The sequence below is a fragment of the Petaurus breviceps genome, unplaced genomic scaffold (genome assembly GCF_028583685.1).
Source record: "Petaurus breviceps papuanus isolate PSGF00001 unplaced genomic scaffold, PetGlider_PUasm1.0 186, whole genome shotgun sequence".
In the NCBI taxonomy this organism is placed as follows: domain Eukaryota; kingdom Metazoa; phylum Chordata; class Mammalia; order Diprotodontia; family Petauridae; genus Petaurus; species Petaurus breviceps.
The window spans coordinates 8,211,314-8,238,393 of NW_027185798.1; the positions used below are offsets into that span (position 1 = coordinate 8,211,314).

The 27,080-nt window shown below is 39.7% G+C and overlaps 1 long non-coding RNA gene across 1 annotated transcript in view; it reads left to right on the plus strand.

The window, feature by feature from the left end:
- Positions 1–13,358: 13,358 nt before the first annotated feature.
- Positions 13,359–27,080, plus strand: part of LOC138162379 (uncharacterized) — a 38,927-nt gene continuing 25,205 nt past the window's right edge. The window contains exon 1 of the long non-coding RNA XR_011168619.1: positions 13,359–13,539. This is a non-coding gene — a long non-coding RNA (uncharacterized lncRNA). The remainder of the gene's footprint in view (positions 13,540–27,080) is intronic.

Below are 27,080 nucleotides of genomic sequence, written 5' to 3' on the forward strand. Positions count from 1 at the left end.
TTGATTATGATTTTCAAGGAGTCTAATAATTCTTAAATTATCTCTCCTCATCCTTTTATAAAGGTCATTTTAGTTTTATAGTCTCTATCATACATGTTCCAATTTGTTCAGTCTTTCAACTTTGTTCTCATATTTTTTCTATCATTGAATTTTTTTTTTTGCAGGGGGAAGGCAGGATAATTGGGGTTAAGAGACTTGCCCAAGGTCACACAGTTAGTGTTAAGTGTCTGAGGCTGAATTTGAACTCAGGGCTTCCTGACTCCAGGGCTGGTGCTCTTTTCGCTTGGCCACCTAGCCTCCCCTATCATTGAATTTTTTATTTCTATTTGCTCCGTTCTGTTTTTCAGGATGTACACTACTTGGGTAAGGTTTTCCATCTTGTGTTCTAAGATTTCTATTTTTTCCAGGTGCTCTAACTTAGTCCTTCTTTTGACTTTTCCTCTGTTTTATTCACTCCTATAGTTCTTAGAGCAAATCTCTTTTCTTCTTCTGTGATTCCACTTCTAATTATTTCAGAGTAATAGTCTTTTCTTCCTCTGGAATTTTATTTTGAAATTCTTTGAATCCACAGTATTTCTTCCTTGAATTGAGGTTTTTCCACCCTTTCCTTCCTCAAGTCCTTGGATCATACTCTCTTTGAACAGTTTGTGGCATTTCCCCTGAATGGTGGATTGTTGACTTAATGATTCTTCAGACATGCATGCCTGAATTAAAAATTTGAAACAAAATCAAAGTCACAAGAAATTTTTACCTGAAATAGAAAATTTCACAAATCATAGCTTAGGGCTAGACACAGTTATTATAATAACATATAATATAAAATATAAAATATATATAATTATACATAGATAAATATATGTATAAATACATTATATATAAATATAATATTATTATTGTTCTCTCATGTTGTTGCAATACCAGTTAGCAATAAAATTTTTAAAATCAGGTTTTACACACACACACACACACACACACAAACAGATTCACTTCTTAGACTCTTCTTTTTCTTCTCCAGTTTAAACTCATCCTAGAGGAAAAATCAGTCATGGGAAATTAAGAAAATAATTACATTTTGGAATTCCACATAGATATTGAATATATAATTGTTCACTCAACTCCCTCCACCACTGTCCCCTAAAATATTAGTTAATTACTCTAAGTTTCCAGAGTAACAGACATCCATCTCTTAAGGTATTATACATTAATCTTTAAACCAAAATAAAAAATTAAGACTGGAGTCAATTGAGTCTTAGGTTGACTAAAGATGCAACTTCAATATATACTATTCCAAGTGTAACTTTACAATTTTAAATATCATAAATCATCACATAAATTACTTTTATATTATTAACAAACTTGTAAATTCCCACCTCCTTTTCACAAAAGAGAATCCTATTTTCTCAGTAAACCAATTCACAAGTTCTTTGATAGGGCTAATAAGATTTTATGGCCTTGCCCAAGCAGATGGTCCCAAGAAACCTGGCAAGTTTGCAAATAAGGATATTTTTTTTACAAGGCTTCTCTCTCTCTTTTTTCTTTTCCACAAAGTAAGCAATTCTTCTTCTTTTAATATATACCCAATCAAATGTATCATAGGTTTTAAAACTCTAATAATAGCTTTTAATGAACAGTTTCACCGAATACAGATCAAAAGTAATCAAACTTTTTCACTGATACATTTGTATCATCCTCTTGGTAGCATTTCTTATAGAATAGTTTCCCCCAAATCACAATACAAGAAAATTTAGAAACACAATAACATAATCAATATCATGAAGCAAAGCTTATTCCCAGTCAGATGACATCAATTCAGACCAATGCATTTCCAAATTATCTTATGTAGAAAATCATTCATTTTATCACCATTAGTATTTTATACTAATCACATTTAAAACCCAATATAAGGGTAATTATATCTGATTAAAGAAATAATAGTAATAACAATAGTTAACATGTGTGTAGTGTTTATCATAAGGCAGGCACTGTATTAAGTATTTCACAATCACTATATATTTTCATACTTAACCCTAGGAGGCAGATGCTATGATTTATCTCCTTTACAGGTCAGGAAACTGAATTAGTCAGAGGTAAGGTCACAAACTTCTGAGACTGCATTTTGACTCAGGATTTTCAGAATCATGATCATCTTAATGAAAAATATTAAATGTAGTTTGAATTAGGTTCCAATTTACAACAGTTATCCTATTTAATTTCAGAAAAAAATGTCATCCAAATAACATCTGGATTTTTAATCACTAATGGTGACATTTAAAACTTAGAAAAAATTTTTTTTCCTCCCAAGGGCCTTTAATTGTCAGTACTCCAAAAATTAGAGCTCATTGTTATCAATTAGTTCAACATGAAAAATTCCAGGTAACACTCCCAACTCCCCCAAATTTTCTCTTTATTTCCTTTTAAATCACCTCCCCCCCCAAAAAAACCCTTTAAACCAATTTCTTTTTTATTTGAAATCTAGCTTCCACTCTTTCACTTGTCCCTGAGACTTCTTAGTTTTAACTTTGGGAGAGAGATAGGGAAAGTCTGTACATTCCCATCCTGCTTTGGAGCCTGGGAATTTCATGCTGCAGTTTTATTACTACAATTTCCATTTCATAAATAATAACCACATAACATTTCACATATCCTTCTTATCTCTCTCTCTCTCTTTTTTTTTTTTTTTGCTTTTTAGAGGGGAGAAGGCAGGGCAATTGGGGTTAAGTGACTTGCCCAAGGTCACAAGGCTAGTTTTGTGTTAAGTGTCTGAGGCCATATTTGAACTCAGGTCCTCCTGACTCCAGGACTGGTGCTCTATTCACTGAGCCACTTAGACACCGCCCCCCTTCTTATCTCAAGAGATAGAAAACTGCCCTCAAACCTCTTTTTTGCAAAACTCCAAACCCCTTTTGTTTTTAAACCCTACTTGGTCAAACTTTCTTTCTCTTTCTCCCTCCCTCCTCTCTGTCTCTGACTTTGATTAAAGCTCTTTTAAAACAGGACCTTTCTTGTTCTCTTTTCATGTTCTGATCTACTTCCTCTCTCCTCATATCCTAGACCATAAAACCCATCTTCACTCCACTGAATTTCTCCTTTGTAATTGAGCATAAAACTTTTTTTTATACAATTCTGGTTTATTGCAATACTGTTGCCTTTAGGGTTCTAAAGAGCTTACAAATGCCTGGTCTATTCAAATATGAAATTCTGTTGTATCATTCACAGAAGTAACACAAATCATTTTTCCAAATCAAATTTTACTTACATTGAAGCTACTACCTTAAATATGCCTCTCTTTCTGTGGTCAAGAAGCAAGACTGTTCTTAAAAATTTAAATTGTAAACTGACTTTGGAATTTAGCCCAAACTTACATCACTATGCTAAAGTCAAGTTTCAACTGATCAGACCAATATGAGTTTGGAACGCTCTACCACAGGTTGGGCACAAAAACTTCTTGTGAACATCTGGGGTAGATTCTGGAAATGAGCACATCCTGTGTTTCCTTTGAGCTGTTTCAATTCTACTTTGCTCATAGAGCACAGCACCTTCTCTGATGTGGACATGCCATGCTGGGTGGTCCTGTGCCAGTGTCTCCCATGTCACACGTTCCAAAGTTCTTGAGAGAGACCTTGAGAGTACCCTTGTATCACTTCTTCTGGCCACCATGTGAATGCTTGCCCTGTGTGAGTTCTCCATAAAATAGTTTTTTTGGGCAAATGTACATTTTGCATTCTAACAATGTGACCAGCCCATTGGAGCTGTGCTCTCTAAAGCAGAGTCTGAATGCTGGGCAGCTTAGTTTGAGTAAGGACCTCAGTATCTAGTACCTTATCCTACCAGGTGATCTTCAGAATCTTCCTAAGACAAATCAGATGGAAGATATTCCATTTCTTGGCATGGTGCTGGTAGACTGTCCAGGTTTCAAAGGCATACAACAGTTAGGTCAGCACCATGTAGACCTTTAGTCTGGTAGTCAGTCTGATACCTCTTCTCTCCCATACTTTCCTTTGGAGCCTCCCAAACACTGAACCGGCCCTGGCAATGAGTGCGTTAACCTTATTATCAATGTGTACATCCCTGGAGCTATGCTACCAAGGTAAGTGAACTTTCCACAGCATTCAGAACTTCTCCATTTGCGTAACTGATGGTTCCATGTATGGATGGTGTGGTGGTGGCTGATGGAGAACCTGTGTTTTCTTGGTGTTAATTATTAGGTCCAAATTAGCAGCACAAGCAGCAGAGAACTGATCCATACTTTGTTACATCTCAGCTTTGGAGGCTGCATTGAGTGCACAATCATCTGCAAACAGAAAATCATGCATCAGCACTCCCTCCACTTTGGTGTTGGCTTATAACCTTTTCAAACTGAAGAATTTACCATCAGTGTGGTACCTGACCTTAATGCTGCGTATATCCTCATTGAAAGCATTTGGCAATGTGGCTGAAAACATCATGCTAAAAAGCATGGGAGCAGTCACCTGGCTTTGTTTCACTCTGTTGGTGACTGGGATGGCACAAGAAAATTGTCCATTACCTCAAACTTGGGCAAGCACGCCATCATGAAATTAACATACAATGCTGATGAACTTCTAGGAGCAGCCAAATTTTGACATAATTTTCCACAAGCCCTCACAACTAGCAGTATCAAAGGCCTTGGTCAGATCTACAAGTGTTGTGTACAGACCTCTGCTCTGCCTGGCATTTCTCCTGGAGTTGTTGGGCAGCAACATCATATCAACTATTCCTTGGTGCTTTCTGAAGTCACACTGGCTCTCAGGCAGATGACCATCTTCCAGGTGGAGGATCAGCCTATTAAGGAGGACTCTGGCATGAATCTTGCCAGCAATGAATAAGAGAGAAGATCTCCTTTGACTGTCACAGGACAATCTATTTCCTTTACCTTTATAGAGATGGACAGTGGAGGTGTCCTTGAACTCTTGGGGGATAACCTCCTCTTGCCAGATAACCTGGAAAATTTCAGTCACCTCTTGTATGAGCAATGGACCCCCTGCCTTGTAAATCTCAGCTGGAATAGAAGCAGAACCAGGTGCTTTGCCACATGAAAGGAACCTAATGGCATTCAAGACCTTTTCTTCAATTGGAACTTCAGTTAGGGAGAGATTGACATCAGCCTGAGGTGAATTGATTAATGATGGTCTGTTGAGAACACTATGGGAGCGTTCAGTCCATCTCTCTAGGATCACGTCCTTAGCACTAATCAATGTGATAGAATAACAAGAAAACAAGACATAACAAAATATCTACTAAGGGACTAAGAGCCCACTGGTCTGCTAGGTACAGACATCCTTATAGTAATGGAATTAATTTAAACCCAACAGTTTTGAGAGGTATGTGATCTGGAGCAGCTAGGTGGTACAATGGATAGAGCACTGACCCTGGAGTCAGGAGGACCTGAGTTCAAATCCAGCCTCAGACACTAACTGTGTGACCTGAAGAAGTCACTTGACTTTGATTGTTTAAAAAAAAAAAAAGGAAAGAGAAACATGGAGTATTGAGTCCTTTGCTAATTCAGCCAAGGGGTAGAAACAACTGCTTCCTTTTTCCTTTTTTTCAGGGTAGAAGGCAAGGCAATTGTGGTTAAGTGACTTGCCCAAGGTCACACAGCTAGTAAATTTGTAAAGTGTCTGAAGTTGGATTTGAACTCAGGTCCTCCTGACTCCAGGGTTGGTGCTCTATTCACTGCGCCACCTAGCTGCCCCTGAAACAATTGCTTTTTATAGGAAATTCATTTCATGCAGCTGCAAGGCTGACCATCAGATGGAGACCTAAATAATCTTGGTTGTTGATCTTGGCTTGGGTTTTGGCATGGAACTTAATCTCCAGTGTGAAAGGGAACTCATGAGCTTGGTGCCTTCCCCTGTGTCCACTTTCTGGTTTAGCCTCGGAGAGCACATAGCCGAGTGGATTCAGCAGTTAGGCAGCACCAGCTGCTTTGTGGGACCTTATGTGGGATCAGTTTCATTCTGCTATGGCATTCCATTGTACAGTGGCTTCAATTTCTTGAATTCTCTCCAAAGCAAGGGGTCTTTTTGTGATCGCTACTTGATTCCTTTAGCAGGGTTCCCTTACTTCTTGACTTGGATCACTTTCTAAGTTACATGCTCTTGCCTTCAGTCATCCACAGACAACTGAGGCAGAAAAGTCTGGGTCATGTGAGATGAGGGTCATATACACTGCTCATGTGCCATCTGGTGGAAGCCCAGAGCCCTCAGCTCCCCTTCCATTTGACTGTGGCTCAGCTCCTTGGGTATCACATTTAGCCTTCATACCTTCCTTAGGTTTCACCATCACTGCAGTGTCACATGACCTTTGGGACATGGTATCAGCCTTCTCCATTCTTGTGTTGCTGAATGTACCAGGAGAAATTTGTGAAACGGCATTGAAGAGATTCAATACAAATTTATATTATTCAGTCTGAATCCTTTCTGACTTTTTCTACCACTTGTTTCTCACTTCCTCAGCAGAGGACCTCTCTTCTTACTTTACTGAGTCTATAGAGGTCATTCATTGTGAGCTTCCCCCCCCATTTCAAAAGTCTTCATCATCCCCCAATCACCACCATCCTCTCTTATTTTGCTCCATAATAAGAAATGCTTGTTGATGAAGAAGTAGGCCTTCTCTTTTCCAAGACTAACCCTCCTACTTATGTTCTTGACCCCATCCTCTCTCATCCCCTCTGGGAACTTTCCTCTCAATTTTTCCATCACTTTCTTTACTCCACTGTCACCTACAAATATTACCTGGCTTTTCAGAAATGTTTACTTAACCCTGACAGACCCTCAAATTCTTAAATCATAGCTTTTCTCTATTTTATAGTCAAACTCTGAGAAAGGGTTGTCTGTACTCCTTTCCGGGAGGTGGACGCCAGCTTCATATCAGGGTGCCCATGGGCCTGGACTTTATACCACCACTTTTTGGTAGACTCTGTCCTGTATTTGCGGTTCTTTTCTCTTGAATAAAATGCAGCAACTGATTGGAAGTCAGAAGCAGAGGGAGGACAATGGTCCCTACTGGGAGATAATTCCCCCATGCACAAGCACAAACAGAAGAGGTGTTTGGTGCTGTTTATGCCTGTGTGAAGAGAGGGAGGGGGTGAAGTGAAGGGAGGGATGAAGAGAGGGAGGGAGAGAAGGAAGGAAAATGGACAGCAAGGGAGTGAAGAGAAAGTGATAGAAGGAGAATCAGAGACAGACACAGGGTTGGGGGGTTGGGTAGTGCATATGCAGGGGTGGGGAGGAGAAACCAATGGGAAGACACAGAGAAAAGAGGACAAAAGGAGAAGTATTTGGGTGAGATAATGCACATACTTCTCTCCCAGAACTGAAGGACAACCTTTCCTACCCAGTCCAAGCCTAACCTGAAAATCCTCTACTCCAAGTCTTGATAGCAGAGAGTACAACACCCCTCTCCCCCCAAGAAAGAGAGGAAGATATGTGGGGAGAGGGCTGTCCCTTCCTCTAGCCCTTGGCTCAGCCTCACTGGATGGAAGAGGACTTGGTGCTTCTGAGGAAGTGCCTGGGTCTTCCTGGAAGACCCAGAAGTGGTCCTGGAACTGGGGGAGGTCAATAATCTTGTCTATGTGCTAGGACAGGATTTTGGTGTCAACCGTGAGCACATGTGAGGACTTAACACAGTGCAGGGCACATAGTTAGTACTTGATAAATGTTTATTGACTAACATTGCCCTTGAACCTCCACCAGATAGTTGAGCATGTACTGCTGCATGGCTGGGTCCTGAGAGGTGGAGGGGGAGGATCAGGACTCAGCTGGCATATACACCTTGACCCCCCCATCCTCTCCTTAGCTCTCCTCAGTCCAGATCAAACTTTGACCCTCTCCCATTCATGTCCAGCTTACTCTCCAATTCCTTTTCTTGTCATGTCCCTTTTCTAACCTTCCCATCTCCTATGCTCCCTCCCAAAAGCTCCCTCAACCTCACTTTCCACTCATCCACACTGTCATGGACAGTCCATTTCCACATTCCAAGTCAGGTTCTCTGGGACCCTGGGGGTCACTGGCTTGAGCTGCTTATCAGCTTTTTCAAAGACTTGAGGGAAGAGAAGGTCCCCGGAGATGCTGGGACACTTCATTGCTGATATATACAAATGGATGTTTAGAAGGGCTGTAGTCACTCCTGGGCCGATGTTCAACTAGCTCAAACTGAGTGTGCAAGCCTAGTATGAGTTCCTATAAGAGCACATTCATGCCTTTTCCCCTTCTCCTTCCCCCATACCCCTATCGTGGAACTAGGGCATATGGACTCTGACTCTGACCCAGTCTGAGGGAGTACTACAGGTCTGAGGTGGAGTATTCTTTTTTTTTTTCTTTTTGGAGGAGGGAAGGGAGGGCAATTGGGGTTAAATGACTTGCCCAAGGTCACACGGCTAGTTAAGTGTTAAGTATCTGAGGTCATATTTGAATTTAGGTCCTCCTGACCTGTGCTCTATTCACTGTGCCACTTAGCCATACTGAGGTAGAGGATTCTTGACCTAGATATCAAAAAGTGACAATTTCAAGTCTCCCCTGTTTTTATGTGTCATAGAAGGGTACTTGACCCTGAACTCAGAAACATGTTGGGTACCCACAGACTCATTTCAGTAAATTAGGCCTTAGAAGGGAAACTAATAGAAAAGAAATTCTATTCTATCCCCTAGGACCAAATTCTCTAGTTCCAACCCTCTTGCTCCCTCGCAGTCCTATCCTATTCCCAACCCATCAACTTGTTTTCTGACTATGGTAGGTCCCTGCCACTGATTGTGGGAATGGGGGGACATACTTGGTTATGGAGACAGGTGGCACCGTGCCTTTTGGGCCCTGGGAACCCACTTTAGGGCCATGACCATGGCCATCTTTCTACCCAATGCAGTGCCTGATGAGGGCTCAGGGTAATCCTAGCTTTGGTAGGAGAGTTCATAGCTCAGGCAGTTTGCAATCAGGACAGTGTGGTCTCTCTCCATGGTTCTAAGCATCTGCTGACAGCAGATCTGCTGAGGGGCGGAGACTTGGAGCTATAGGTCTCCCTGATTTCTTCCCCTCTTCCCACCTAGGATGCTGACCCACTGCCTGGCAGCAGTAGAAGGTTATTTGAGGAATCTTAGCTGGTTCAAGAAGGCAGGAGGCAAAGGGTAGACCCTGGTAACAGGAAGAAGAGGACACAAAAAGGAAAACAGGGACCAAAGTAGAACACAAGCAACAGAGAAAACATTCTCCCACAATGACCAGCCAGTGCTGGTTTTGGGCAAACTGGTTTTTGGATTATTGTATCCCTCTTTCTTTGACTTTCAGCTTCTTCCACTTCTTCAAGAACAATGAACTAACCACAACACAGCATAAGAGTGGCCACCCGAAGGTTCTTGGTCTGTAAAGTCTCAGGCTACTCCGATGTTCTCATGGTGGCTGGGTTCTGAATTTATATCAGGGAATGGAAATGACATTTTAATTAAAAGATTAAAGCATAAAATCTATGACTCTACCCTCATTCCAAATCTGGAATTTCATCTCTCAGTCCAAATGACTTTCCACATTTATAGAACATGGAGCCTCAATTCACTGTGGACATGAAAACAGAAAAGAAATAGACCCTGCACTCCTACATAGAACATCTGCCCAGTTTTGTTCTGAAACTTCTCCTTACCCTACAACTCATGTAAAGGGGAATTTAAGGGGAAACATTTTTATGCATGTGTGTCTAGGACCAAACTCTAGGGCCCTCTGTTCTTTGGGCCCTTCCCCAAATGGCAGGCAGAAATTTCCCTTGCAAAAGAAAAAGAAATAAGGAATCTGTTTTAGAGATAAGGAATCTGTTCTAGAAATCTGTTTTCTGGGTAGCTGCTTGTACACTTGCCAATGTCGCACAAATTTGTTCCACTTGTGAGGACTTCTAAGACCCCTCTCTGCCTCCCACAGAATGAAATGCTATTGTAGAAGCACCCATTATATACTTCCTTTCAGCTGAGGATTTCATTGTCCCTCAAAATTACACATCATAAGCATGAGATAAACATTAATATTCATTCCCATCTAACCTGGATGACTAGTCAAACCTGGAATCCCATGATACCCTTTATATCACAGTGCTTAGCACAAGAGGTGCTTAATAAATGCTTTTAATTAGTTTGTGCTTTTATTTGCATCCACATGATCCATTCAACAAACCATACATCGCAAAGCATCATTTGGCAGCCTGTCAATCTCTGGCGCTAATTGCATGTAGGTGAGTTGCCTTGCCTCTCAACTGATTTGCCATGGTGTTTCTTTCCATCAGTTCACTCTCTTGTATGCTCCCTAGACACCAGGGTTTCTCAGCAAGACACTCACCCTGGTGAGGTCCTTGACAACGAACTCAAAACAGTTGTTTGCACCAGTTTTCCTAATTCAATGGGCAGGGATGATGGGTAATTTTCTATTTGCCAATCCTTCAGCTAAGAGATGTGCTGATTGTGAATCTTTATATCTCCTCCATCTCATGAGTCTCCCAAGCACAAGTCAAAGGGTTGACATTCTTTTTTGCTCAAACACCAATAAGTGTGTTGTAAAACGTGTGGCATCAGAGTTGTTCACATTCACTAGTGCAGCAGGGATCTTTGGTCTTTGAGTACTTGCTTTTTGGCATTATGACCTTGTTGAGGCAGAAAAACGGGAGCCAGAAGAGGCAATGAGGTGTTCAACTAATGGTGCAGGTGTGTCTATGACCTGTGAATTGGAAGGGGGAGTGTGGGATTGACTAGTTGAAAACTGGTCAGGCTCCCCTAGAGGCCTTTAAATAGCTACTCCCACCAGCTCTGAAGTCACTCAACAAGTCTGTGAATTTGAGAAAACCCAAACTGGGAGCAGGTTTGCTGGGTGTCACCCTTGAACCTGTCTTAGAGGTCAGCAGGAAGGGAAGGGAAGTTCTTTCCTCCTCCTGCATGGGTCATGGCGTCCAGAACTTGAGCTTCTCACAAAACAATTTGGAAAGAGTCATTTAGAGAGGATTTGAATAATTTAGGACATCCAGGAGGGAGCAGAGGTGTTCACATACTGTCCAGTGAGAACAGGCAGAGAGAAGCAGTCACTAGAAGGAGGAAGAATTTTCATGGAGCATCTAACAAAAGAGAAGAGAATCAACTGTGGATCCAAGAGACAGTTGAGTTGAGCTTTGGAGAGGAGCAGCCGCATAGGGGTGAGGGTCAAGATGTATAGACACAGGACACCTGCCAGCAGAATCCCACTAATCACTCCAATAGGCATGTCATAGCTCCAAGGTGAAATGACACTCTAGAGATGGCTGGTGGATCTCGACTTGCCAGAAGCCACGTTCCTGTTGACACCAATATCTTCCTCAGAAAACTTCAGGTTTTGACTAATGTCTAATGTGAAAGTATTTGCAGATCTTATACTTGATTGTATGCCATGGGGGGGGGGGGAAGAGGGAGAAAAAATTGAAACTCAAGGAATTGTGGAACTGAATCTTGTAAACTAAAAGTAAACAAATAAATAAAGAAAAAAAACTTCAGGCTTACTCTGATGGATTCCAAACATGAATGGCCCTGTGGAAGAATCAGAATATGAAAGTCTCAAAATTATAATTAAAATAAAATGACAAAGTCCTGTTGTAATGATGATGAAGTGTGAAAGACTTGGCTTTTCTGATCAACACAATAATTCAACACAATTCCAAAGGACTCACTCATGGTGAAAAATGCTACCCACCCCCAGAGAGAGAACTGATCAACTCTGAGTGCAAATTGAAGTGGAATTTTCTCACTTTCTTTATCTTTCTTGTTTTTTTTTTAAGTATGGCTAATATGGAAATGTTTTCTATGATTTCATATGTATAATTGATACCATATTACTTGCCTTCTCAGTGGGCATAGGAGGAGGGAGAGATTTTGGATCCCCAAATTTAAAAAGAATGTTAAAAATAAAAAAAAATGTTAAAAGAATAAAGATGATTTTATTTTGAAGGAAAAAGCACCTGGTCTTATAACTTAAGCTACTAGCTGTTGATCAAGATTAATGACCTAGGAGTAGGCTAACATCCACTGTAAGAGGCCAATCATTTTTGTAATAATAATAATAGTAACTAATATTTATATAGTACTTTAAGGTTTGCAAAACACTTTACAAATATTAACTGATTTTATCTTCACAACAACCCTGTAAGCTAAGAGCTGTTATTATCCACATTTTACAGATGAGGAAACTGAGGCTGACAGATTTTTAGGGATTTGCCCAGGATTATACAACTAAGAAGCTCTGATGTCAAATTTGAACTCAGGTCTTCCTCATTTCAGGTCCAGTGTCATCTAGTAGATAAGACTATGCCTTGGTTTTGACATTATGGCTTATTTTGAATCTTTGTAATTTGTGATGCCCTTATCTCATCCTTGAGTCCTTGAAGCTACATGAGTGAGTTGTCATGATCCTATGACAGCAATGTATCTTTGATTTATTTTTCCTTGTTTTAGATAAAAATACCTTGACTTGTTATTTGGTTTGTAGCCTGAAATCATTGCTTAGAATTTTCTAGGAGCCTCTCAATCAGGTATATAAGTCCCAGACTTCCTGTGTCAAACTGGTACTCTTGATTGGTAGAGATTTTTGCATCAGACAGCCGTCCTCTAAACAGCTCCTTGAATAGGAGGTTTTGGTAGAAGCCAAATAGATATGTATTTCTAATAGCTCTGATTCCCAAACACAACACTGAATGACTGAGTTTGTTGGCTTCAACAGAATGGTGTCTTGGACTCTGATCAATTCTAGAGAGGCTGGTGCTGAGACTTCCTTACTCACATCCCCATGGGTCTGATGATCAAAAGCAAGGGGCCTGATTTAAATCTTTATGAAGTTTTTCCTTGCTGAGATTGCCTGTGTCTCACAGAATTTGCTTAGGTTTGTGTCAAGCCAATTAGAAAACCATCAGGTTTGTTAGAAACACTGTTTAGCTCAGAGCCTACTTGCCGTTCCAAGGCTTTGGCATTAGTGTGAGGTTTTCCAAGTGTCTCAGAGTAGCCAGAGGCACGGAACGTGCTGCCAAGAGATGTCTCCTTGAGTGTACTGAGTTTTGGCCACACAGGGTAAGGCAGGACACTTATGGAATATGTGAATTTCCCTCCTTTGTATCCTAATCTGTTTCTAGTCCTGAGTGAGTGAAGTTGGAAATGGACAATTTCTGGGTGTTCTCTGCCCCAGGGGGCATTGCATTTTTTCTGCTTGAACTGGGATATGTTGATTCAGATCGTGGATGATTTTTCTCTTTGCATTATGGGAATACACCTCAGCAAAATCCACATGGGATTGTCTTTCCTCTAGCAATATGATTACCTGGGATTGTCTTTCCTCTAGCAATACGATTACCTGGATCGAGGAGTAAGCCATACATGAATGCTAGCTCCACCTAGTGCTGGGAGTTTGGGCCCTGTGCTCAGTACACTCAAAAGCAAAGAGCCGGAGCAGAGTCTTGTGAATCAGCAAGTGGGGAATCTTTCATTTTCTCCATTGAGAAGAACACCTATCTGATTTAGGAACAAATATTTCTGACTTAAAGGTAGGTTCCTTTTCAGCACTGAACCTTATCATCTTCCTTAGCCCAGGCTCCCTCCATTCTTTCCTTCCCTTCCCTTTCCTGTGTGAACTGAGAACAAGTGTACCAAATGAGACACAGAAAAGGTTTGAGAGACATGGTTTCTGGGTAATTAATCATTTTGTTGATCCTTGCTAATAGATAACTAATAAAAGGGGTCAGTGACACTCTTGAAAGTCAAGGACGCCTCATGGACTGGGGTTCTTGAGGGAGGCAATCAACTCTGATTGGTTAAGAATTATTGAAATGAATGAATATTATAATGAGAGGTGGGCTTATTCTGATGAGGGACTGGGGAATGTGACTGATCACTCAGTCTTGGAGAAAGATATTTATTTCTTATCTGGACTACCCTGACCAGGGCAATCTAGACCAAAGGGGGTCCACCTCTACTCAGACCTGGCTGAGTGAAACACAAGGAATATAAATTCCCTTAGATTGAATTCTTTGTGAGGTTTTCTAGTTGGGTGGGGTCTTCCATCCAGGATGGAAAAGCCTATATCCCTGAGATTTGGGCCATCTTATCCATCAACAATGTCCTTCAGAGACTAAACAATGTGCAGGTTTCTGAAAAAATCTTGGTCCTAATTCAATAATTGATTATTAATATAAGAGAGAAAGAATCATTTCTCTCACAAAGGTCCTAAGAACTTGCCAGTTCCAGAGACAGGCACTCTAACCTGGCTTCTGTATGTACACTGCACACCCAAAGGCATGCAGATTTATCCTAAAATCATTTAGGAAAGTGCACTTTATTCCCAGGATTCTAAAGTTCAGGATGATCAATGGAGAGCATATTTCTTCTGTTGTCAAGAAATGCCTAAAAGACTGGAGTGTTGATTTCATTGTTTTCAAGACTCCTGAGATAAATCAAAAGATCACTTATAGGTGGCATCATAATCCCATAAACTCATTAAGTGCTAATCAGCAGCTCCATTATATCTACTCCTATTTAATCTGAATATACTAAAAAGGAATCATTTAAAGATTTGATAGTTTGTTTTAGTCATGTTCTATCTCCCCCTTGTGTTATCACGAACCTGTTCAAGTTCCCAAAATAGATGCTTTTGGAGGAAATCCTATCCCCACTTCCTCTTCTTCTCAACAGGGGCTATCCCAGAGCAGATTTAACTATTTTAATTCCATTTTTGAACAATATTTTATGTTTTCCCAATTACATGAAAAACAATTTTTAACATTCATTTAAAAAAATGTTGAGTTACAAATTCTCTCCCTCCCTTTCTTTCCTCCACTTTTGATATGGTCAGCAATTTGATATACGTTATATGTATGTAATCATGCAAAACGTCTTTCCAGATCAGCCATGTTGTGACAGAAAGCAGAGACCAACCCCCCCCCCCCCAAATTCGTGCTTCTATCTGCATTTAGATTCCATCAGTTCCTTTTTTTGGTGTTGGATAGCATTTCTCATCCAGTCCTTTGGAATTGTCTTGGATCACTGTATTGCTGAGAATAGCTAAGTCATTCTTTGATCTTTGATCATCACACAATATTGCAGTTACTGTACAATATTCTCCTGGTTCTACTCACTTCATTCAGCATCAGTTCATGTAAGTCTTTCCAGGTTTTTTGGACATCATCCTGTTCATCATTTCTTATACCACAACAATGTCCCATTACAATTGTGTATCACAACTTGTTCAGTCATCCACCAATTGATGGATGTTCTCTCAACTTCCAATTATTTGTCACTACAAAAAGAACTGCTATAAATATTTTGGTACAAATAGGTCCTTTTCTTTTTTTAAAAGAAAATCTCCTTGGGATACAGACCTAGTAGTGGTCTTGCTGGATAAAAGGGTATGCACAGTTTTATAGTCCTTTAGGACTAGTTCCAAATTGCCCTCCAGAATGGTTGGATCAATTCACAGCTCCACCAACAGTGAATTAGTTTCCCAATTTTTTCCATACACCCTCCAATAGTTATCATTTTTTTCTGTCATGTTAGTCAATCTGATAGGTGTGATGTGGTACCTCAGAGTTGTTTTGATTTGCATTTCTTTAATCAATAGTGATTTAGAGCATTTTTTTCATATGACTGTTCTCCTAAAAACTGCCTATTCATATCCTTTGACCATTTATCAATTGGGGAATGACTTATGGTCTTATAATTTTGACTTGATTCCCTATATATTTGAGAAATGAGGTGTTTATCAGAGACACCTACTGTAAAAATTGCTTCCCAGATTTCTGCTTTCCTTCTAATCCTGGTTGCATTAGTTTTGTTTGTGTAAAATAAGTTTAGTTTAATATAATTAAAATTATCCATTTTGCATTTAATAATGCTCTCTGTCTCTTGTTTGGTCGTTAGTTCTTCCCTTCTCCATAGATCTGATGGCCTAATTTAGTTATGTTATTATCCTTTATGTCTAAATTATATGCCCGTTTTGACCTTATCTTGGTATATGGTATAAGATGTTGGTCTATACTTAATTTCTGCTAAATTGTTTTCCAGTTTTCCCAGTGGTTTTTGTCAAATAGTGAGTTCTTGTCTCAAAACCTTTGGCCTTTGGGTTTATTAAACACTTGATTACTATGGTCATTTACTTCTATGTCTTGTGTACCTAATCTATTCCACTGGTCCATCACTCTATTTCTCAGACAGTAACTATTTCTCTTTTGGCCAGGAATCCTGAGGGTCTTCTCCTCCTACTTTGATTTTTTTTTTTTAATTTAAGGGGCCATCCCTTGAATCACTTCTTAAAGAGGACTATTCACTGAATGGGTGTTACCTCATTCAAAGTAAGAACCTGAAAAGACCTTAGCCTAAAAGGATCAGTGTCTCCCATTTCATCCTGGATCATCTCTTACTGTTTTGATGAATACATGACCTATGGACCCAGATGGCTCTTGAGGAGAAAGTGATGCTGGTGAGCTTGCACAGCCCTCTCTCTCTCAAATCAAAGTCAATTCCAAGTCATGTCATTATCTTCCTGAAGTCATGGTCCTCTTTGAGAAGCAAGGACAAACACAATAACAATCTTAGCCAGCACCAGATAGTTTTAATGATTACGTTTTATAATGCAGTTTGAGATCTAGTAAGACTAGGCCACCTTTCTTCACATTTTTTTCCCATTGCTTTCCTTGATATTCTTGACCATTCTTCTTTCAGATGAATGTTGTTATTTTTTTTTCTAACTCTATAAAATAACTTTTTGGCAGTTTGATTGTTATGGCACTGAATAAGTAAATCACTTTAGGTAGAATTACAATTTTTATTATATTAGCTTGGCTTAGCTATGAACAATTGCTATCTTCCCAATTGTTTAGATATGCCTTTATTTGTGTGAAAAGTTGAAGGGAGCCAAAACATCTGATCCAGGAATCAGGCTGGGCCTAGATCAGTTTGCTCCAGGTTTTCACCATGGCCAGTGCTAAGTAACTGGTCTTGGTTTTTTCCCTTGAGAAGCAGCTGTTATCAGAGCCTTTCTGATATCCTGTGATCCAGGGAGGTACCCTATTCTGGGATTAGTGCCAGAAGATGTTTGCTGCCTTTTATATATTTTTATACATTATTAGATACTATACTTTGGGACCTGGTTATCTTCAAGGCCTTATAGTTGACACCATTACTTTACTGAACAAAGAGTATTAAGAAAACCAAGTGACCTATAATTACCTTCTATAACTTCTCTATAAAAACCTTGCTCATGGTATCAGTAAACAGATTGCTTGACCATCATGCCTGGACCACGTTTACACATCACACTTTCTCAGGCTAGTGTGTCAGTTTAGAGCTGGCTTAAGAAACCACTCAAGATATCTCTACAATTGGTGCCTGGAACAGGGATCTGAATGAAGATATGAAGAAAGTGGCTAGTGGCTTCCTCGGAACTCCAGAGAAAAGAAATCCTGACAGAAGAGGTACCTCAATGGCCTCAGTCATCGTGTTAAGAAGTTAAGGAAGCGATAGTTTGCCTTGCTATTTAGCAGTTTTAGGGCTAAATAAGGACTGGGCCCCCTAGCAAAAAGCTTTTAGCAGTTTTAAGGCTAAAAGAGTCACCAGGCTTAGTGGTAGATGAGAGACTAGAAACATTAAGATAAGGATCCGGTCTCGGTAAAAAGCTGTCAGGAAAAAATGGGACAGGTACAAAGTGAAAGTAGAGACTGAGAATATTATCCAAGACTGTTAAAAAGAATAGTAAGGGGGGCTAGGTGGCCCCAGAGTCGGGAGAACCTGGGATCGGTTCTGGCCTCAGATACTTAACACCCACACAAAATAACAGGCCGTGTAACCTTGGGCAAGTTACTTAACCCCAATTGCTTTAAAAAAAAAAAAGAATAGTAAAAGAAAATTGGGAACCAGTCAGGAGACACAGGAGCAAGAGATTTATGGATGAAGGACTCTAACATTTCCCCATTTCTGCCTTTTTTCTATGAAATATATTAATGATGTGTTTAACATCAGAAAGGAAACTGCGAAAGGAGGCTTGAAACATTCAGTGTCATGCAGCTGTCTCTATTAAAAACAGATAAAAAAGAAAAATATCAAGGAGAGTCTTTCCTGGCCCAGAGTGCCAAGTAACTGTTTTAATTTTTTCAGGAGATCTCCTACTATTTCTGTAAGCTTTTGGGTCCATTCTGTTATTTTCTGTATCTATTCTGCTTTGTTTTTGTGTCTTTGTGTGAATGACTGTGTGAGAGTAATTTGTCATTCTATAAGATTTAATAGGCAGCTGGACTTTGGAACTTTCTGTGAAATGTTGTTATCTCTTTCAGTCCCCCTCTCCCTTCTTTCTCGCCAGAAAACAAAGTATTTTGTTAATTTACATGTTATAAAATGGTTATGGTAAGTTGAAGAGTGTAGGAGCAGTGTCAGGTTAGAATTAGAAAGAAATAAGGTAGGTGTGGTTTTAAAAGGGGCTTTAATCAAAGTCCAGCAGCAAAAGGATGGCAATAGGAAAAGCAAGAAAGTTTAAGTATGTAGCGATGAGAGGAGCATGGGTAGAAAATTTAAATATGTAGCGATGAGAGCAGCATGGGTAGAAAGTTTAAAATCGGTATAAATTATTTGCATGAAAGATATGGACAGAAGTTTTAAGGTTTTTAAAAGCTTGAAGATCTCTTTCTTTCACTCAACTCTGGCCAAGTTGGGTTCCAAGGAGATGAGATAAGGGACTTTTTCCCTCAGATCAACAAGGCAAACAGATGAGCATTTCACCCTTTCCTGCCTATTAGAGAAATTATTCTATTAAGGTAAATTATTCTATTATAGAATATATATATATATATATATATATATATATAACCTAAATTATTCTATTAGAGAAAAAATTTTGTGTATTGGAATGCTACTAAAAATCAATTTGAACTTATTCTGGTCATTTTAGGGAACATGAAAAAGTGAATTAGTGTCACTCCTAACTTCTGATGCTAAGTCAGAATTTATTATACTTGGAATTTAGGCATATTGGAATATCACCAAGATCTGATAAAGAAACATTTAAAAGGTGAAAGCTTCAAGCTCCCCAGTTTCTGGGAAGTGGGACAAGGCACGCCTTTGGGATTTTTCCAGAGTCCCAATCCCTCTAACTGGTGGATTGAAAGCCTTTCACTCTCTTAAGAAATTTTTAGGCAGAAACACTACTCTGAGTACAAGTTAAAATTAGCTGAAAATATTTTACACAATTTATTAAAGGCTACGGTATGTCCTAGATCAGATGAAAAGAGAGAGTGCTGTAGAAATAATAGGGGATTTAAGTTACCCTCCCATCTGACTAAAGGGAGGAAGCATAATAAATCTGTCAAGGACCCCACTAGCAACAGCCCTGAGACACCCTGAAGCCCCCACATTTTTTAGACAAGCAGATAGATGAAGCTCTCCATTCAAACTCCTAAATCCACAATCAGACTCTGCAGCTGTAAGGAGAGGGAAAAAATCTCTACAAAAAGTGTTTTGTAATCATGCTGATACAGTTCCTGTGTTTGTCTTGGCAGATTAGACTCCCAAGTATTTTATATTGTCTACAGTGATTTTAAATGGAGTCCTGTTTTTCAACACGTTCATAGCAAATAGCTCCCTCTCACTTCCCAGCAAGGTTCTGAAATGGAAATGGAATTAAGAAAGCAGCCACCACAGCCATCATTGCTGCTGATCCAGGTCCAGATCCCATTGTAAACTTCTTGAAGTCATATACTGATCATGGAGAAAATGAAGAAGACTCTGGACTCTGGGAGGTGTTAATAGTTTAATCTGAGGCTTTCCAATGTATCATCCCACTGGTTTACTCCGTTAACTTGCATCCATAAATTGAATCTCTTGGGGATATGATTGATTACCATAGGTTCCAGGTATTCCCCTACTGTTGTGTTTACCTTATGTTTAACCAGCCAGAGAACAGAATTAGCAAAGGCATTTTCTGAAATGTTAGAGACTGAATGATAGCAGCTGAATATCTCCCCCTTAGACTTGAGGTGCACTCTCTTCCAAGCGCACACCATGCCAGTGAGAAGAGTGTAAGGACATAGGGTTCATTAGTAGAGAGGCACACACATAGGGAACCACATGCCAGGAGATACCACACACCACACCTTTGATGCTGCAGGACCGCTGATGTTTTCACCCTGTTCCTGCTGACCATTCTCTTATAGTCTATGCTGGACGTTGCTTAACTGCTTGGCTGTACTCATTCACCCTCTCCACCTTCTGGCTCTACTGATATCTTGATCTAGGGTATTGCCAAGCCTTTATTTGGAAAGAGCCAGGCCCTGGAATGAGCAGGAGTCTCTCTGATTTTTCTCTCTTAAAGACTCAGCCCTGAGGCTGCTGGTTTCCTAATCAGCAGGTTCCCTGCCCCAGATACCTAGCATTTTCTACTCTTACCAGTAACTGGGCTCTTTATTTTGCAGCTTTACTCCTATGTGCTTCTTTGCTTTTAAACAATCATTCTTGCCAGCTGTTCACCACTGAAGTTAGAAGAGGCACTGGGGCAAACCTATTGTCTTTGTCAATCATCATCACTTCATGACTGTTTCATAAGTAGATGAGGTGTTCAAGGTTTCAGGACCTTTACAAACATAAATGGGCCACACAGGGTGGCCACTAAAAAGGGAAAAGTCTGAAAAGGACTTTGCCCCACACTCTTACATCCTCCCTATTGGGGAAAATTTTTTTAGTCCCTGAAAATCACTTGGAGTACACTGAGATGACTGGACATGGATATTCAAAGCATATTTCCCATAGGTTTCATGGTTAATATTAACAATATTAAATTATTAATATAGCTAGCATAGTTAACACAGAGTCAGAGCAGATTTCTAATTAATACATGACATCCACAGTATGTAGGTCAACCTTGCATATAAATGACAAATTTTGTGCTATAACGGAAATGCATATGTTTGCCAAGTGAATGGTTCATGTAGAGTACATGCACAGTCAGCAATAAAACTCAGGAGGAAAGCTACACCAAGCTTTATGGCTCTACATATTCTCCACTAGAATACTTCTAGGGATTATAACATCATTAATTCTCCCCTGATCCATTTAGATAAATCTGTTCTCATCCTAATTGTAGAATAAATAGAAAAGAATCTAAGTTTGGAGTTGATACTGGAGCCATCTGTTCTACTTTTAGAAATCAGGAAATCTCTGAAATTCCCATATCCACTGAAATTGTAAACACAAGTGGGCATTTCTAATCAACTCATTCCTCATTTTATTTCAAAACCAGTAACAATTTTAATTGGTTTTATATCAGAACATCACGTTTTTCTACTGAGTGCTGTTATCCTTCCAATGTCCTAGGTTGAGTTCTGCCATGCCAATAAATCTGTAGCATTTATGCCTCCTCTAATAAAATGTGTTTGGATGTCCCTAATGAAAAAATGAAAACTTAGTCTTGTAACTCATGCCAAGAGCCATGACTTTCTTTCTGTTACCTTGGCTCACTTACAAGAAGATATTGTTAAGGGCACAACTGATTATCACTGGTCAAAACTGGCAAATGGAGTTGGACAAATAAGAACAGAATTGTCTGTCAATATTAAATTGGATCCTTATAAACCTTTGCCCCAAGTTCCTTAGTACTTCCTTATGGTGGAAGCTAAGGAAGCCCTGTCCTTCTGATATCACTAGACATCTGTCCAGTGATAATGGTTTCAGTGAAATAGGTGTCATTCTTCCTCCTTGAGATTAGGGATTGTTTAATTCTTTGTATTTATCCCAGTTCCTAACACAGGACCTGACATATCGGAAGGGTTTTAAATAAATGCTTGTTTATAGACTGATTACCAAAAGTTATCGTATCACTAATTCTTCAGTCCAGGAAAATGACTTATTGCTCTGTAGAAGACTCATCATAGTCCTTCCCAGCTCTAAATTTGTTGTTCTTTGAGCCCATGAATGTACAACTTTAAATCTAATCTTTTTCTTTTTGTCTTGACAAGTATTCCAGATTCCCTCGAGGTTATCCTTATGAATATTAAGTTTCAGTGTACTGGAAATGAGGTATTGTGAAATGGATTCCAAGTTGATAGAAGTTCTTTAACATAATCCTTATTGGGATTGTAAAGAGATTGGGCAATAGTTGCTTTCCTACTCACTTGAGATGGGAACAGACATACTTCAAAATTAATGCTTCCTCAACTTACCACTTTCTCATTCCTTAATCCTTGCAGGATGAATTCACTTTCCACCATTGAAACTACTTCTGCTATTGAAAATACTCCTCTCTGTAAAGTTGCTAATGACCTTCCAGCTGAATCTAGGAGCCCTTGCCAACCTAATCTTTTATTCAGCATTTTGACATTCATGTCGTTGCTTGACTATATGTCTCTCTGTCTCTGTCTCTGTCTCTCTGTCTCTGTCTCTCTCTCTGTCTCTCTGTCTCTGTCTCTTTCTCTCTCTATTTATCTTTCTATCTATGTAATTTTTGTTACCCCAATGGCTTCTTTCTTGTCCAATAAATGGAGTTGTCTTTGAAGGTTTTGTCCTTGGCTCTCTTCTCTTTTTGGGAGAAATTTAGCTCTTTAAAGAAGCTTTATTGATATCTTTTGTTTTCCCATCATAGCTTGTTTCTGCATAGAGCCTGATCTTTCACATTGAATCCTCCCTTGTAACCAAAAACTGTTCTAAAAACTGAATTTAGAGTCAATGAGCTTCATTCTCTATTTTGACTCTAGTATTTATTCCCTGCGTGACGACCTTGGGTGCTTCACTACTGGGGGGGGAGAGGGGACTCAGTTTTTCCATCCATAAAATTTGAGGGTTGGGCTAGATGACCTCTGAGATCCCTCTCAGTGCTAAATTTATGATATTGTTGTTATTGAGTGGTTTCAGTCCTGTCTCATACTTCTTGACCCCATTTTGGGTTTTCTTGACAAAACTACTGAAATGGGTTGTCCTTTCCTTTTCCAGATCATATGATGCTAAATTTTGCTGTTATTCTCAGTTTTCCTATTGTTCCCCATTCAATTATGATCCTGTTATGAGTCCCATCAGATGTCTATTTCTTTATGGTTATAGATCTATTTTCAGATTTTTCCCCCATTCCCATAAGCCAAGAAAGTAAATTTTTTGTTTGCTTTTATCAAGACCTGAAATATGCCAAGACTAGATTACCAAAGGAATATATCAAACTTCCTTCTCATTTCCTTCATATCCTTAAACAAAATTTGGATTATAATGAATTTTGAGGGAATCCCACCATTGTTCAACATATGGACCATATGTTATCTTGTTGATTTGGAAATGGGAAACTCTCAATAGTTCTGCTTGCTTCCCTTTACCACTGAAAAAGACTACAGATTCAAATTTGGGTTTAAGTCAGGAAGAAACTTAATTCAGGAGAATGTAGTTGGTATTATGGCACAAGAAAGCTAGGTTCCATGCATGAAGATGTAAAGACAAAGAAAATGGTTTGGGAACATTTTATAAAAGTATCCATCACAATGAGACGAGGTACACCAGTGATGATAAGAATATTTGAAAAGCTTTGTCAGCAGCTTAGATTCCCAGGGGAGCCAATATCCAATTATTTGTAATAGTAAGCTTTATCATCCATAATTTTAGTAGAGGTCCCCTGCATCTTTGGAGCTCTACATTTCTCCTTATTGATGTTTGTCGTTGTTCATCCTTTGTTCTTGAAGAGGACCAATGACATCAGGAAGGTGATGCCTTGACTTGCAAGTGAATTGGATTTAAGTGAGGCAGACCTGCCAAAGTTGTCAGGCTCACGCTCTCCTCCAGTCATTAGAGTCCTGTGGCAAGACATAAATCAGGATGATTGGCAATGGTCCTCTCCTTCTTATGCTTTCAAGCACAATTAATGCTAAATTATGAATTGAAGAGACAGTAGACCTGCTTTCCTTGTCTTAAAGGTGTGTGTGTGTGTGTGTGTGTGTGTGTGTGTGTGTGAGAGAGAGAGAGAGAGAGAGAGAGAAGCAATGAAAGCTTAATTGGTATGAAGATAATAACAAATTAATGTGGATATGTCTTTTCATAGCATTTTGTCTCTAAATGATCTGGCCATTGTCAGGAGAATTGACTTAGTTTGGACTTCAGAGAAATTTGTCCTACTATAGGTAGTCATAAACTCATACAAAAAGACTAAAATTTGCCTATACCCTGAATTTCTAATTTTCAGGTTTTCATTTTCCTGAACTTTAAAAGTATGGTGTCTCTGAGACTGGCCAGGGCCATCGCTAGGCTCTATGTGGAAGCTGTAGCAAAGAGAGTCGTGGAATCAGCACCAGGTTTTGAGGTCCTCCAAGTCAGGGCAGGTACTGAACTTCACCTATTGTCTTCCTTTTCTGAACCTGATATCTGACAGCAGCATTGTTTTGGGTTTTTTTTTTTTGTCTTTTTGGAGGGGGAAGGCTGGACAATTGGGGCTAAGTGACTCATCCAAGGTCACACAGCTAGTAAGCGTTAAGTGTCTGAGGCCAGATTTGAGCTCAGGTCCTCCTGACTCTAAGGCTGGTGCTCTCCTCACTGTGCCACCTAGCTGCCCCATAGTAGCATTGTTAAGCTTAAGGGATAACTTTAACATTTGTGCATACAACAACTAGGAAATGAGCGATGCTTAGAAGGAAAAATCTCTTCCCTTACATCATCATCATCGTGGGTTCATGGATGCATAGTGAATTCAAAAATATTTTAAGATACTTGGGGGATTTAAAAGGACATTATCATAACAGATGAACCTACTTTGTTAGGATTGGGGTTGATAGCTGAAGAGTGTTCTTTCAATAGTATATTAAGACAAGGCTCCTTCAATTTTGTTCCTGGATAATGGTCAGAGATCTATTTTGGAATAGCCAAATTATGCCCTATAACTTCACACTATTTAAGAAGTATAGCAGGTAGGCCTGTAGTATAACAGGTGAGAAATTTTTCTAAGAGAAGAAGACCACCAATAGAGGAAATGGGCCAATGGTATCTCCCTACTGTCTTAGCAAGAGTTGCTACCCTAATCTTCTCAGGAATCTACTTGTACCTGGAATCCATCAAACATTGGAAGATGCTAGGTGGCAGCCCTTTCATGATTGACTGCCAACACCAGAATCAACACACCAATCATGTAAAAGTGACATCACAAGTAATTTTGCTGCCAAATAATTTCAGTTATGTCGGACTCTTTGTGACTCCTCTCCCTAAGTCACCACCCTAGTGAAACCCTCCTCACTTTGTTTTTGGACTAAGGCAGTGCCTTTCTGCTTGATCTTCCTGCCTCAAGTCTACCCAGTCCAGTCCATCCTCAACTCAACTGTCAAAGTAATCTTCTCGAAGCCCAGGTCAGACCTTGTTGAATCCCCTACCCCAAATATATTCCATAGACTCCTCTGTTTGGCATTTTGCTTCACAACCTGGCCTCTTCCAACCTTCCAGTCTTCTTACTTCTTAACTGCCGCCTGCCATGTTCTCTACAGCCCAGACTTGTTGGCCTACTTGTGGTGGTGTGTGTTGAGGCAATGACCAAAATTATTAGATATTATCAAGTACAGCTTTTGCATAAATAGGTCCCCCGTTTCAAAGAAAGCAAAAATCAAATTGGACTCCCCAAAAGTGTGGTTAATATAGATGTTCTCAATGCAGCCTCAGACTCTGAGATCCAGCAGAGCATGACTTGATTCTCTTCTGCTTGTGGTAATTTTGGCCCAACAATCAGCATCAAGAATCTCCACCAGACAGCACAATACCATTTATATGGGGAACCATTGGTTACAGCAAATGGAGAAATGCTGAATTTTGTGGATAAGCTCACTGACCTTGGCAGTATACTTTCCAGGGCTGTACCCATAGATTATGAGGTTGATGCACACATTTCCAGAGCTGGCTCAGTGTTTGGGAGGCTCCGAAGGAAAGTGTGGGAGAGAAGAGGTATTAGGCTGCCTACAAAACTGCAGGTCTGCAGAGCTGCTGTGCTGATCTCATTGTTGTATGCCTGTGAAATCTGAACAGTCTACCTGGTCCATGCCAGGAATTGGAATTGTTTCCATTTGAATTGTCTTAGGAAGAGTCTGAAGATCACCCGGCAAGATAAAATACAGGTTTCTGAGATTCTTTCTCCAGCTGAACTGCCAAGTATTCAAACTCTACCACAGAGAGCCCAGTTCTGATGGGCTGGTCATATTGTTGGAATCCCAAATGTACGTTTACTTAAAATACTATTTTGTGTAGAACTCACACAGGGCAAGTGCTCTTATGGAGGTCAGAAGTAATACAAGGACATTCTCAAGGTCTCTCTGGAGAACTTTGGTGTCAATTGAGAAACATGGGAAACACTGGCAGAGGTGAGACACTGGGACAGGACTGCTCAGCATGACGTGACCTCGTCCAGGAAAGTGCTGCACTCTCTGAGTAAAGCAGAATTGCATTAGGTCAAAATAAACATGAGATACTCAAATTTAGAGAGATCTCCACTCCTAATGTTCTTATGGACTATTGTGTCCTGGCTGTGGTAGAGCCTTCCAAGTTTGTATTGGTCTGGTCAGCCACAGTTGGACACACTGTACTTCAACCCTGACATCACGGCAATTTTGGTTCTTCAGTTATGAAGGAAAACAACCAACCAATCAACCTTGATAATTCATTCCAATTGACAGTGAGGGCAGATCAACAATTATTCTACATCATATATGTCGATGACATGGAATCGGCTCTGGTTGAATCTTCAACTTGGCATGATCTGCTTCTGTCACCCTCCATCATTGTAGGCACACAATACAGATGGGTTTTTCTCATTATGCTGCTTGCTGAATTGGGGTGTGAACTCCTAAACTGAAAGCAAACAGTCTTTGTATGGAAGTTAAAAATATTCTAATACCTGTTGTATTTATCAACATCATTCTGGTAGGTAAATATAACAACCTACTTTCCACAGAAATCCATGCAATTAAAAATCATAAATAATGTTAAAAGTGTCATAATAACACACAATGTTCAATGATTAACTTAAAATGGAAATATCTTAGATTTTTTATTGTTTCTAAGCTTTTAAAAGTGATATAACATTTCTTTGTGATAAATGACTACATAGACA